The following is a 13,660-nucleotide window of genomic DNA, read 5'->3' as shown; positions in this document are numbered from 1 at the left end:
AACAAAGCATTGGACTCCTTTCTTATCGGAGGGAGCGGGCCAGTCCAGGATAGCCACCACTTTTTGGGGATCCATTTTAATGCCGTTGACAGAAATGATTAAGCCAAGGAACTGGATGCACTGGAGTTCAAACTCGCATTTTTCCAACTTGGCGTAAAGTCCATGCTGCCTGAGCCGGGTTAAGACATTTCGGACATGCCTGCAATGCTCGGTGACTGAAGAGGAAAAGATTAAGATGTCATCTAAATACACTATAACATACAAGTCCAGAAGGTCACAGAAGATATCGTTAACAAAGTGTTGAAACGTTGCTGGTGCGTTGCACAGGCCAAAGGGCATGACAAGATACTCAAAGTGCCCAAACTGGGTACGGAAGGCCGTTTTCCATTCGTCTCCTTCTCTAATGTGGATCAAGTTGTAGGCACCACGGAGACCCAGTTTGGTAAAGATTATTGCAGAACCTAATCTTCGGAAGAGTTCGGGCACAAGAGGTAGAGGGTAACGGTTCTTGATGATTATTTTATTTAGTTCCCAGTAGTCGATACACGGTTGTAGAGAGTGATCCTTCTTTTTGACGAAGAAGATGCCGGCCCCGGCCGGTGAAGTGGATGGACGGATAAAGCCTTTTTTTAGATTCTCGTCAATGTAGATTTTAAGGGTATCCAGCTCCTGTTCTGTTAGTGGAAAAATTCTTCCAAAAGGGACTTCAGTTCCAGGCAGAAGCTCTATCGGGCAGTCATAAGGTCTGTGGGGAGGAAGGGTTTCTGCCCCCTTTTTACTAAAGATATCAAGAAAGTCCCGATAAGGAGTGGGAATCGCCAGCTGCGATTCAGTGTCAATGTCCAGACAGAGGAGTTGAGAGGGTTTGTCGGGGGTACTGTGCAAACAATGCTGTTGGCAATATCTGGAGAGAAACTTGATTTCCCCAGTGACCCAGTCAATGTTGGGATTATGGGCCTGTAACCACGGCATTCCCAGGATAATGGGAAAGAGTGGTAAAGAAATGGCGTCCAATTGAAGAAATTCCCGATGCTGCAAGTCCCTGAGTCTTCAATTGGAGAGGAATGCGGTGGTGAGCAGCAAAAGTCGATGAAGCAGCTGCATGCTCCGGAGTCAATTATGACTGAAACTGGAAGATCCTGTCCTGGAAGCTGTAGAGTAATGGAGAGAGCAAGATGATTAGCAGGATTAGGCAAGGCAGGTTCATACTTAGGAGAGGTTGAGAGGGACTAACGTGTCTTGTTAGGGCAAGATCTCACTTAGTGACCCGATTCCCCGCAATACATACACAGATTGTTGACACGTCGGCGCTGCCGCTCTTTCGTAGTGAGAGATGGATGGAGAAGACCGAGCTGCATAGGTTCAGGAGTATCAAGGACCGGGGTAGATGGTGCACGAGGACTTTGGCCGACAGAGCTGGTAGCACTAGGAACCTTGGGGAGGACCCAGGTGGGGAGGAATCGGTTGGGGGACCTCTCGGAGCGGCGTTCCCTTAGGCGCCGGTCTATTTGAACGGACAGGTTAATAAGGTCATCCAGAGATTGGGGTATTCCGACCCATGCCAGCTCATCTTTGAGCGGGTCAGACAAGCCCATGCGAAATTGATAACGCAGGGCCGCGTCATTCCAGTCCGTATCCGAACTCCAGCGCCTAAATTCCAGCACATAGTCCTCTGCAGGTCTACACCCTTGTTGTAGGGCGTGCAAGGTGGATTCAGTGGTGGCTTTCAACTGGGGATCCTCATATAGCTGAGACATAGCGGCAAAGAAGGTATCTAGGTTATCCAGGTATGCTGACTTCTGCTCCAGAAGACGGTGGGCCCAAGTCTGTGGTTCACCGGACAAAAGAGAGATCACAAAGCCCACCTTGGTTGCTTCCAAAGAAAAGGTGTGTGGTTGCAAAGCAAAGTAAAGTTTGCAGGCGTTGCCGAAGGACCGGTATATACTACGTTCTCCAGCGAATCTTTCGGGTGTAGGGACCCTAGGCTCAGGGGGTAGCATAACCACAGAGGGTGCAGATGAGAGTCCGGCAGCAGAAGCACTCTGAGGGTTGGCAGGTGATGACAGCACCTGGACTCGTTCTTCCAGTCTATTATAGCCTTCCTGAAGGCTCTTCATGGCTTGTATGAGACCCGCCAGGTGTCTACACAGTTCCTCCATAGGAGAGGTTCCCTGCTCGGACATGGCTGTCCGATACTGTAAGGTTGTCATGTACCTGACTGACGAGCCCGATACAGCAGGGGAAGGTCTCCCTTACGTATCTGGTTCCTGGCCCAGAAGGCACGTGAGCACAGAGTGGTATGAGAGCCTGGTGGGTGACTTGCAGTAGTAATGCTCAGGATCCTGGTGCAAGCAGACTGGAAGTCCTTGGTAAGCCGGAGCACAGGCAGCAGATGCAGAGCAGGAGCAAGATAGGGAGGTCCAGTCACAGGCAGAGTTGGCAGCAGGCGGTCAGCACAGTACAAGGGAGCAGGCAGATTCAGAATCCAGGTCACAGGCAGGGTTTGGCAACAGGCGGGCAACGTAGTACAAAGGAGCAGGCAGATTCAAGGTCAAAGACAGGCCGGGGTCAGGTGCAGGCAGATAGCAGAGAGTAATCCAATAGACAAGGAGATCAGACGTTCAGACAGGTAAACAGGAAGCACAGGTACTGGGAGCTGCAGATCGGACAGCACCGAGCAAAGTGCTCCCGCAGTTTAAATAGGGCGATTGGCGCCAAACGCCGTGCGCGCGCCGATGCGCATGCACATGCCCGCACGCCCGCACTACGGTGCACATGGGCGCACTCCCACGCGTGCAACGGCGCACCCCAGGGCGCCCAGTACTGGATCTATTTCGGGAGCTTCTCTGACAATAACGGAAAGATCAAAGGAAGGGAACAATGTCCATTTGAACACACAGCTGACATCTCTCAAACAAAAGAGCTCAAAAGTTTCGGTAAAGTATAGATCTTATTTTTCTTTATGCAAATGATTATTTGAACATAAATTGGCTGGACCAATTAATCTTTGTAGCATTAATTGGACTTGGATTATTTCTAACTGCAGTATGAGTTTTGTTCATATTAATAAGAGAAATACACAATGTTGTATGTCTCAACACAGCTACATTTAAAGCTAATTGAATGGCTTAGTTATGATGCATGTTTAAATATAAAATGTATTAGAGATCAATCTTTACCTGAAAAATACATCTTAGTTAAATCACCAAGCTCTGTGCACGGTATAACATTTTGTCCGTGTGCTTTTAAAGTTTGAGCTTGCCAGATCTGTTTGTTTTAGAGAGATCACGAGTTAGAGTTAATATCATCACTTGCTTGTTTTCCTAATTTGCAGAGCCACAGAGAAACCATTTACAAAGCAGTAACTAAGTTTTATGACATTGGCATTTTAAAACTAGAGTTTGTGGTTACTGTCTCATCTGTATTACCCATATCATTGATATTTGAAATGATATTCTGTGTTTATCAACAGTTATGTTTTGATATTATTTTGCACTGATGTTTAGTAAATAAATATATATATTTTTGCACAATATTGTATTCTTTATCTTCAAATTAGCGTAGATAAACAAATTCGAGTTATTTGGGTGATTTGTGGAAATATGTGGAAATTTCCTAAATCATAGATTTTTGCTCATTTCCATAAACATAAAAACTGATTAATATATTTCAGTATAAATAAATACCCTGACACTCTGCTTTCTATCGCTGAAAGTATGACTTCCAACTTCATCTTCCAATGATAAACTTGGAAGTGACCTTTCTTGGCCTTTAGAAGCATGGGAATCATTGGTCTGAAATTCCCTGAACTTAAGATTGGGCCCCAACAGCCATGCTGTTAAAGCCAGTGACTGGTAGATGGGACCTTTAGAGTGAAGGTCTTGGCAGTCTAGATGCCATGGAGGTTTAAATAGTATAGGAAGAATGTCTAAGAACCAAGCCCTTGTGGGCCAGTTTGGGATAACCAAAATCACCCTTTCTACCTCGATCCTGTTTTGCAGACAGGGTAGCAACAGGAGAATGTTTGCTTCATCCGAACATGTTTCAGGAGATCTGCTGGTGGTGGACACAAGAAAGCCCTATCTGAAGTCCACATAAAATGTCATCATACATAACATTCTTAACAAAGATATGTACAGAAAAGGCAGTAAGAAGTTTCTTCTGCTTTCTTGAACCCATGCTGATCACTTTAGGGCCCATAGGTGCCTGTGAATGCAGCTTGAGACTTCTGCACACGTTCTCCACAAAGATGAATTTGAGGAAATCTATTAACTGCTTCCACATGTTCTTTTACCAGACCTTTTAAGGATGGTTGCAAGACATCTGCATGGAAAATTCTTCCTTGCTTAAGGAGAGGAAGTTACAAGAACCAAGAATCTCATAAATAGTGAAATGTCCACCCCTGGTTCCGAAACCTGCACAAAGAGCCACCCTGGTAAAAGAGGATTTTTATAACAGCTTACCTGTAAAATCCTTTTCTTGGAGTACATCATGGGACACAGAGCACCATAGTAATCACTATGTGGTATATAGGCACATTCAGGTGATGGACACTGGTATGCCCAATACAGGAAGTTCACTCCCTATATAACCACTCCTCCTTCGTTTTTGTAGCAAAGCAATATATCTAAACCCCAAAAAGAGGGGGGACCTCTGTGTCCCATCATATACTCCAAGAAAAGGATTTTACAGGTAAGCGGTTTTAAAAATCCTATTTTCTTTATCGTACATCATGGGACACAGAGCACCATAGAAATCACTATGTGGGACGCCCCATAGCAATGCTATTTGAGGGGAGGGAGAGACAATCCGTAGGGCACCCCCAGACTTGAGGACCTATACTGCTGCCTGCAGTACACTGCGCCCAAAGGCGATATCCTCATACCTCCTTACATCCACCTGATAAAACTTAATGAATGTATGTACTGAAGCCCAAGTTGCAGCCTTACAGATCTGAGCCATGGAGGCCTGGTGACGCACTGCCCAAGAAGTACTAACCAATCTGGTAGAGTGCGCTTTGACTTGAAAAGGGAGAATCTTACCCCTTAAATCATAAGTCTGAATTATAACTTGCCGAATCCACTTAGCGACAGTGGATTTTGACGCTGCCTGTCCATTCTTAGGACCTTCTGGCAGTACAAATAAGACATCAGTCTTCCGAATCTGAGCAGTTGTCTTTAAATAGACTTTGACCACTCTCACCACATCAAGACAATGTAGTGACTTCTCTTCCCTGGAACCCGAGACTTTTGGCAAAAAAACTGGACGAGGGCGCAACACCACTCTGTCCTCATGAATAATCAAGTGTGGCTCTTTACAAGAAAGAGCAGCCAATTCTGAAACCCTCCTTGCTGAGAATATAGCAACCAAGAACACCATCTTCCTTGTCAGAAGGACTAAGAGAATATGTTGTATCGGTTCAAATGGCTGATTTTGTAACACTGACATAACTAAGTTCAAGTCCCAAGGGTTCAAAGGTGATCTAACTGGTAGATTAATCCCCATCACCCCTTGTATAAAACCCCAGACTAAAGAATGTGTAGCAAGCAGTCTTTGAAATAAGACCGATAAAGCTGAGACCTGGCCCTTAATAGTACTCAAGGCAAACTTCATCTCTACCCCTAATTGTAGAAAGGCAAGAATTCTGCCTATATTTTCGAGGGTGTCAGCCCTTGGATTCACACCAGGAAACATATGCCTTCCAGACTCTATAAAATATAGTTCTGGAAGCTGGCTTCCTTGAATTAATCAAGGTAGAGATAACTGACCCGGAAAGCCCACATTTCTTCAGAATGTGGGTTTCAATAGCCAAGCCGTTAAATTTAGCGTTCGTAAGGTATAATGGAATATCGGCCCCTGTGAGAGTAGGTCTGGCCGTAGTGGAAGGGACCATGGATCCTCCACTGCCATCTTTACGATTTCTGCATACCATGACCTTCTGGGCCATGCTGGGGCTACCAAAATTACCAGCTTTCTTTCCTGCTTGATCCTGCAAAGAAGTCGTGGCAGCAACTGAATAGGGGGAAATGCATAAATCAGTGAGAACTTATCCCACGGGGTCACCAACGCATCTGTTCCCATGCGAGTGGATCCCTTGTCCTGGACACAAAGTTGACTAACTTCATGTTGAATCTGGACGCTAGAAGATCTACGTCCTCCATCTTTGGCAAACAGCCCGAAAAATGTCAGGGTGAGGAAACCATTTCCCCGGAAATGACTGCTGGTGACTCAGGTAGTCTTCCTGCCAATTCTCTACTCCCGGAATGAAGACTGCCGACAGGCACGGAACATTCCTTTCTGCCCAAGTTAGAATATGGTTCACCTCTGCGCTGCAAGACTCTTGGTGCCCCCTTGGTGATTGATATAGGCCACAGCTGTGGCATTGTCAGATTGGATCCTGACAAGACAATCCTGTAACCTGAAAGTCCAGGCCTTCAGAGCCAGACACACTGCCCGAATGTCTAGGATGTTGATGGGCAAGGCTCTTTCGGTTCTTGACCACTGTCCCTGGACAGTTGTTTTCTCTAGTACTGCTCCCCAGCCTGAAAGGCTGGCGTTACCACTTTCCAGATAACTGGTCTGAAGGATTTTCCTTTCAGCAGATTCTGGGTTAGTAACCACCAACTGAGGCTTTGGGACACCCTCGGGGACAACTGCATTGGCAAGTCTAAAGCTTGTATCGTTTTGTTCCAAGCAGACGGGATACTGTTTTGCAACAGTCTCGAATGGAACTGGGCATAGGGAACCGCTTCGAATGAAGCCACCATCTTTCCTAACAACCTCATGCAAAGGCAAATGGAGTGATCTCCTTTTGACCTGACTATCCACACCAGCTCTCTTATGGAGCTGATTTTTGCCTGAGGCAAGAGCACCTTTTTCTGGGCTGTGTCTATGATCAGGCCCAAATACTCCAGCTTTTTTAGCAGTTTTAAGGAAGACTTCTCTAGGTTGAGAATCCAACCCAGACTTTCCAGGTAACTGGTTGTAATGCGTACACTTTGCTCCAAACGAGCCACAGATTGGTCTATAAGCAATAGATTGTCTAGGTATGCCAAGACTGTTACGCCCTGTGCCATTAACCTGGCTAGAGGTGAGGCCAGCACTTTTGTGAACACCCAGGGTGCTGTAGCTAGCCCGAAGGGCAAGGCTACAAACTGAAAATGCTGTTGTTCTACTTCGAACCGCAGAAACCTTTCGTGAGTGGGAAATATAGGGACATGCAGATATGCATCCCTGATGTTGATAGACACCAGAAGTTCTCCTTCTTGTAGGATAGAAACTACTGACTTGGGGGGGGCGTGTCCAGCAGTCGAGGCGATGGCAGCTTAAGGAGAGAGCTCCAGGAGAATCCAGTCCCATCCAGCTGAAAGAAGCGACGCCAGACGGCACAGTGAGGAGAATCAACCTCCCTAAAAGCCCAGCTATCACCAGCCGCCGAGATGTTTAAAAGAAAACCTGAGCGGGGCCCAAAAAAGCTGACTGATTTCTACAGCTTAGAACCTCATGGAACCCAAGATGGCGCCGAGGCCTACAACTCGCGGCGCAGCCGTGGCGGCGGATTGGCATCTCAGAAAGATGGCAGGCACCAGGCATCATCCCCAGGGTACAGCAACAGACCCTCCCCAGGAACATCACCCTTGCAGAGCCCACAGTAAGCGTCACAGAAGCGGTCGGAAGAGCACAGATATCCAGGTGAGCAAGGGGGACATGACACATCTCAGGACAGCACTAAGGAGTTCATAGAACAAATGCATGATTTCCCCACCCTGGATCAGCCACTGACTGATACTTTAATGAAAGAAATGCTAGTGACTTTGAGGGGTTCGCTGCACAGAGACTTGATGGAATGCACAACTCAGCTGAAAGCTGAAGTGACTGCCATTGGGGACAGAGTCTCACATACTGAAGACAAGATGGGGGAGTTTGCCACAGCCCACAATGAGCTTGTAGATTCTTATAATGCAGCAGAAGACGAGGTGGGTGTTCCTTCAGAGCGCATGTGCTGGTGATGTAACTGGCAGCATGTACAGTAAATATCTCATCAACGGTGCACATTTAGGAGATGTTTACAGTACTGATAGGTCCAAATTAAGCATGGGAGTTTACTCCCACTTTAATTAGGATTTTGTTGTCTAAAATTTAGCTTTGCTCCTAAGACTTTCATATGGGTGTATTCAATTTGCCACATGGTCTTGAATAAATTTGTTAGGAAAATTACTTTTTCGTGTGTGCAAATTAACAAATCTTGGTTGCAATCAATGGCCCGTATTTGTGGGAGTATTTTGTAGTATAGTCCCATAGAAAATGTTGATTCTGAATGGAAAGTAAAGGTTTTCTCACAAATCTGTTGGGGTGTACTCATTTATGCTGAGCACTGTATATGGTGACCTGCGTGTGTGGCAAGATTGGCAAGACTACATGCCGTTTCTAGCAACGCATTTATGATCATGTGTCAGCAATCAAGTTTGGAGACATATCATCTCCCATTGGGAGACATGGCACTTGGCGACAAAAAAAAAAATTCTAATCTGTTAAATTCTTTGCCCTTGAAAGAGTACATTTGGACACATGGAGTGGGAATTGGGATTATTGTATCCTCCAGAGAGAAGCCAGATGGATCCATCAATTAGAAGTAGAATTGGTCGAACGGTTCAGGCCGAGCAAATGTTTGGCCCGAACATCACCTGTTCGCCCATTCAGCGAACACCCAAATTTGCGGGGAACTTGGTCGGATGTTCGCCCGCTGAGCACCCCACAATGCACTGCACAGTACATTCTAAGGCCCTAATTGGATGAAGTCTTGCACCTGACCAGTGGCAGGCTTTGTCAATTAGGGCACAGAGCACTGTCAGAGCCCTGATTGGACAAAGTGATAATGATTTTGTCCAATCACGGCTCAGTGCTCATAGTCCCACCCCACACTATAAAAGCTTCCTTTACACAAGAAGCTTTTGCAGTGTGTTGTTGGAGTGGAGATAAAGCAGGGCTCAGTTTGCTACTAGCGAGTTAGTGTGTTCAGTTATTGTGATTCTGAGTGTAGAGTGTTAGTAAAGTGTGTATACTGACTTATAGTGTGAGTTTAGTGCAGTGTGTCCGTATATTGAGTACAGTGTGAGTATAGTGTAGTGTGTCAGTATAGTGTAGTGTGTCATTATAGTGTGAGTATATTGTAGTGTGTCAGTATAGTGTTAGGATAGAGTGAGTATAGTGTAGTACAGTGTTTAACACAAAATTATATAACATTTAGTGCTGTATACCCTTTTTTGTCCTCTGCCTGCCCCCTTTTTTTTAAAATTGTCAGCTGCAGTTTTTCTGACTGCGATAATGGTGTTCCCCCTTTTTTAATTTTTTTTATAGTTTTTTTTAATTTCTGTCAGTGTCGGTGCTCAATTCAAAGTGCACCAAACACCACTTTTCATTCAATAAAGTGCATCCAATCACACATTTCCCAGTTTCTATTAAATTTGGGATAATAAGTCCCCTCCATCATGTCTGGGAGGCCAACAAGGAGAGACAGACATTCCCATGCCACTATGATGGGACCAGCAGTGTCTGTGTCCACAGGCAAAGGTGGATGTAGTCTGTCCTCAGGCAGGACACATTTGTCTCTGTTTAGTGATGTTGCCCATGCTACACAGCCACAGCATGCAGAGGAGGTGGTGGACTGGCTTACTAAATCCTCCTCATCCTCTAGGACCCAAGCTGACACTAGTTTGCAGTTCATCACAGCTGACAGAGCGGTTTATTCTGCCTCCTTGTCCATAGCTACTCCTGCCATAGCCCCAGCATTATGCATGGAGGAGTCAGCTGAATTATTTGAACACAGCATCAGCCACTTGCTTCTTGAGGATGCACAGACATTACTTGATTCTGATGTTAGTTATGAGGTAGAGGAAGGGACTAACATGAGCCTACAGAGAGGGGAGAACACTGATAAATAACAAATTGTCATGTTCCCCCAGCCACAGCGTATTGCCAAGTTGGCTCCAGTGATGATGAGGATGGAGGGGATGATGATGAGGTCACTGATGTGAATTTGGTGCTGGAAAGAGCAGAGGAGGAATGTAAGGGGGAGAAACAACCACAAGTCAGAAAGTCCTCCAGAGGCAGCCATCATGGAAGAGTAGCAGCCACCCTATTCCATCAGATTGTGGAGCTGTTATCTCCCGGCCTACTTCCCAAAGCTCAGCTGTGTGGGTCCTTTTTAGCACATGTGCAGCCGGTCGCACTGTTGCAATTTGCAATCTCTGCCCAAGCAGATCAAGCGTGGCAAAAACAGCCATTTGGGTACCACATGCTTGACAAGGCATTTAACCTCCCACCACTCAGCCTGTTGGCAAGAGAACCTGAAAGCCAAACACAAGGAACACAATTCTTCTCCTCCTCACTCATCACCTTTCCTATCTACCCCTGCTATATTTCATGGCTTCTCAGCAGCCTTCACTGACAGGGATGATGGTATAGCAAATCGTGTCACAGGTCCTTGCAACACATCTGCCAGTCTGCAAGCAGCACACCACCAGCTCTAGAGTATAGCAGTCAAATTTCTCTGCCCCAGCTGCTGCATAAAAGAAAAATTAAAAAAATACACTCCCTGCCACCCACATGCCCAGTGTCTAAATTCCAGCTTTTTCAAATAAAGAAAGCTTGCAGGGAAAATCTATTTAAATGTCATTTTTTTTTCTTTATAAATGCCTGTTTTGCTGCAGCAGGTTCTATACACAGTACAGATGCGCCACTTTACGGGCAGACTAAGGGGACAGCCCAGGCACTATAGTTAAAGGAATTTTTCATTTTTATTGTAAGCATCATAAAATAACTGCTCCTTTAAAAACAAAATTTTTTAAACTTATTTTTTTTTGCATTGGTACATGTCCCCCAGGGGAGTACCTGACCCCCATACCCTTTTTATGGCCAATAACTTGCATAAAATCCTTGAAAATGGGGATTTTTAATTTTTCAAGTTTGGGTCCCATAGACTTTAATAGGGTTTCCGGTTCATGTCTGAACTTCTGCGATGTTTGAGAGTTCTGGCACTAATCAAACCAGGGGATGTTCGACCCATTTTTAACTAAATCCCCTGGCTTGAATGATGCCCTTAGTTTTAAACCACGTCTACATTAAATAACTTAGGAACTATTGATAATATGTGAGTCTGGAGTTATCTTTTTCTCCTTCTGCTATTTGACTAAATAATTTTAAACATGTGACTGATACTATGCACTCATAGTGATGTTACATATGAGGGTCCTTCTAGAGATATGCAATATATGTAGATATTCCTGTACATTTATTACAGCAAAACAGCACCAATATGTCATACCTAATTGTTTTGTTAATATTTTGAATTATTTGGAGTTTTTAATGTATATGATGTAAAATTTATACTGTATCTGCTCTGTGAACTGTATGTGCTTTGGCTTCTATATTGTATAGAGATACTTTCACCTGCTTGGATGGATGCACTGGTGATAATTTGGACCCCTGCATTACTAACATTGTTCTAGTTTCGGGAATATTATACTATCCTTCCCTGCCAATCTTTTGATTTTCCTTCTGGGGTTCACGGGTTGGAGTATCAAAATGGTGGTTACATCCTATTCCAAACCTTGCCTTTTTCCTTTCTGCCATTTCTAGGTGTTCCAAGATGGCTGCGACATGCGTGATGACATCACTACGCATGCATGCGAGGTGCCGGCAGAACGCAGTTTTGGCACCATTTTTTGCTCTATATATATTGAGCCTCAGTACCTGGCTCTGACAGGCTGCAATCAACAATGATGAACTTCCAAATAAAGTTTTTAATATTAGTGGGAACCAAGAGGCAACCACTGTGGTTTATTCTGTGATCTGGCAACATCTTATCCTTAACTCACCGTTTACCAGGTATTTGTCACTTTTTGTTTTTTGCGTCGGAGGATATATCATTATAATGGGTTGTCTATCTAATGGGTTGGTGGGGGCTTAGCGATTTGCATTGGTGACATATATAATTACATTATTGAATGGCTCATGGTAGCCTTTTTTGCTTTCAAAATACTACTACTCATGTTCTATGTTGTTAAAAGGCCAGTGTATGTGTATTTATCCATGGTGGGGAGTAGGGGTGTAGTTGGGATTTCTTTGGACCATTTATGGATAACTTTTACCTATTAAAAGTAGAATCTAGTATTTAGGTAATACTTACTCTGTTGAATGACTATTCTCCCTTGTGATCTATTTTCTTAGATCTCTAATGAGGAAATAACCTAGTGAGATATATATATTTAAAATATAAAGAGTCCTGTGAGCCTACACTAATCCAAAATGACTTAATTATCAAAAAGCAGCCGCAAGCGTTAAACATGCCTCATATATCATGCAAATGTGGATAAATACATACGCTGCGCTTTCCAAAGTCATACACTATACCAGTGTAAAAATAAACATATAAAAAATCTCCAACAGTGAAAAAAATGTCTTTCCTAATAGTGGAAAGTGACAATACTACAATAAATGAACACATATATTAAAAAAAAAAAAAAATATATATATATATATATATATATATATATATATATATATATATATATATTACACATATATTAAAAATAAAAGATGTGTATATAAAAGCATAAACAATGATGATAATAGATATACAGTGCTACTGTGCAAAGAGGTGCAATTCCCACTTTTATGATCCAGTATAGATTATCAGTGACCCACTAATGCATAAAAAAGTGCTCCTGTGCATGTGCATAGCATCCAGTACTATATAGTATATCAATATTGCATTGTTGGGTTGTTCAAAGAAGTGCTCCTGTACAAGTATATGGTATCCAAAAAGAGTCTATCCAGATGTAAAATAGACATAAAAATAAATATATACAATCCATGTATAGCACCACAATAAGGTAAACAGATGGAAATTAATCAAACTGCGCCATTTAATGAAAAAAGGAGAAAACAGAAAAAAACAAATATGATAAAAATGTATAAACAAAATAATAATAATTTCCGATTAGCAGACTTGGTGTTGCCACTCATGTATTACAACGAGGCGTGGTTTTCTGTGTCTATTTATAGCGATGAGTCAGTGCGTCGCCCATTCCCTAGACGATGTATTTCTAAGACGAAACGTACATCGGATGGTTGACGCGCTGACATCATCGCTGAGTACCTCGTCCTGAACGGGTGTTTGCAGGCCGGCCGGCTGCTGTGTTTTATCCTTGCTTTTAAATTCCGTTTTTCACGTAAGTGTAACCTTTATTCTAATAAATTCTCAATACCTACTGATTTGCACTATGGAGAGCCGTCTTTTTATTTTTTTGGGTCCTCCTTGTTGATTGCCCATTTATCCACCGGACGGAGCCATCCTGTTCTGCCTTTCTACCACACTGTGAAGTCGTATTAGGACGTTATTACTGACCGGGCACCTGGTTTACTTACAAGCTGATTTACAGCTTGCCTTTGGTAAGCGTTCAATTTACCTGGTGGTGGATTTTTCACATGGTGTCATCTGAAGAATTGTTTAGCCTTATGGCACTCCTATTGGATATCATTGGGATTTTACATTCGGACTTTATTTCACTGCTGGGACTTTTTATTGTTTATATATTTTTTTTTCTATAATCACTTAGGTTGTTTTCAGTGTTTATTTCTGACACATATGTGGGTCCTT

The 13,660-nt window shown here is 43.6% G+C and overlaps 1 protein-coding gene across 4 annotated transcripts in view; it reads right to left on the bottom strand.

Moving 5' to 3' along the window:
- Positions 1-13,660, bottom strand: part of RECK (reversion inducing cysteine rich protein with kazal motifs) — a 1,099,858-nt gene that overhangs the window by 800,569 nt on the left and 285,629 nt on the right. The gene's annotated exons all lie outside the window — the stretch shown is intronic.

Source organism: Aquarana catesbeiana, linkage group LG05 (assembly GCF_042186555.1).
Source record: "Aquarana catesbeiana isolate 2022-GZ linkage group LG05, ASM4218655v1, whole genome shotgun sequence".
In the NCBI taxonomy this organism is placed as follows: domain Eukaryota; kingdom Metazoa; phylum Chordata; class Amphibia; order Anura; family Ranidae; genus Aquarana; species Aquarana catesbeiana.
The sequence above is the reverse complement of the archived record's forward strand: the minus strand, read 5'-3'. Positions and strand labels throughout refer to the sequence as shown.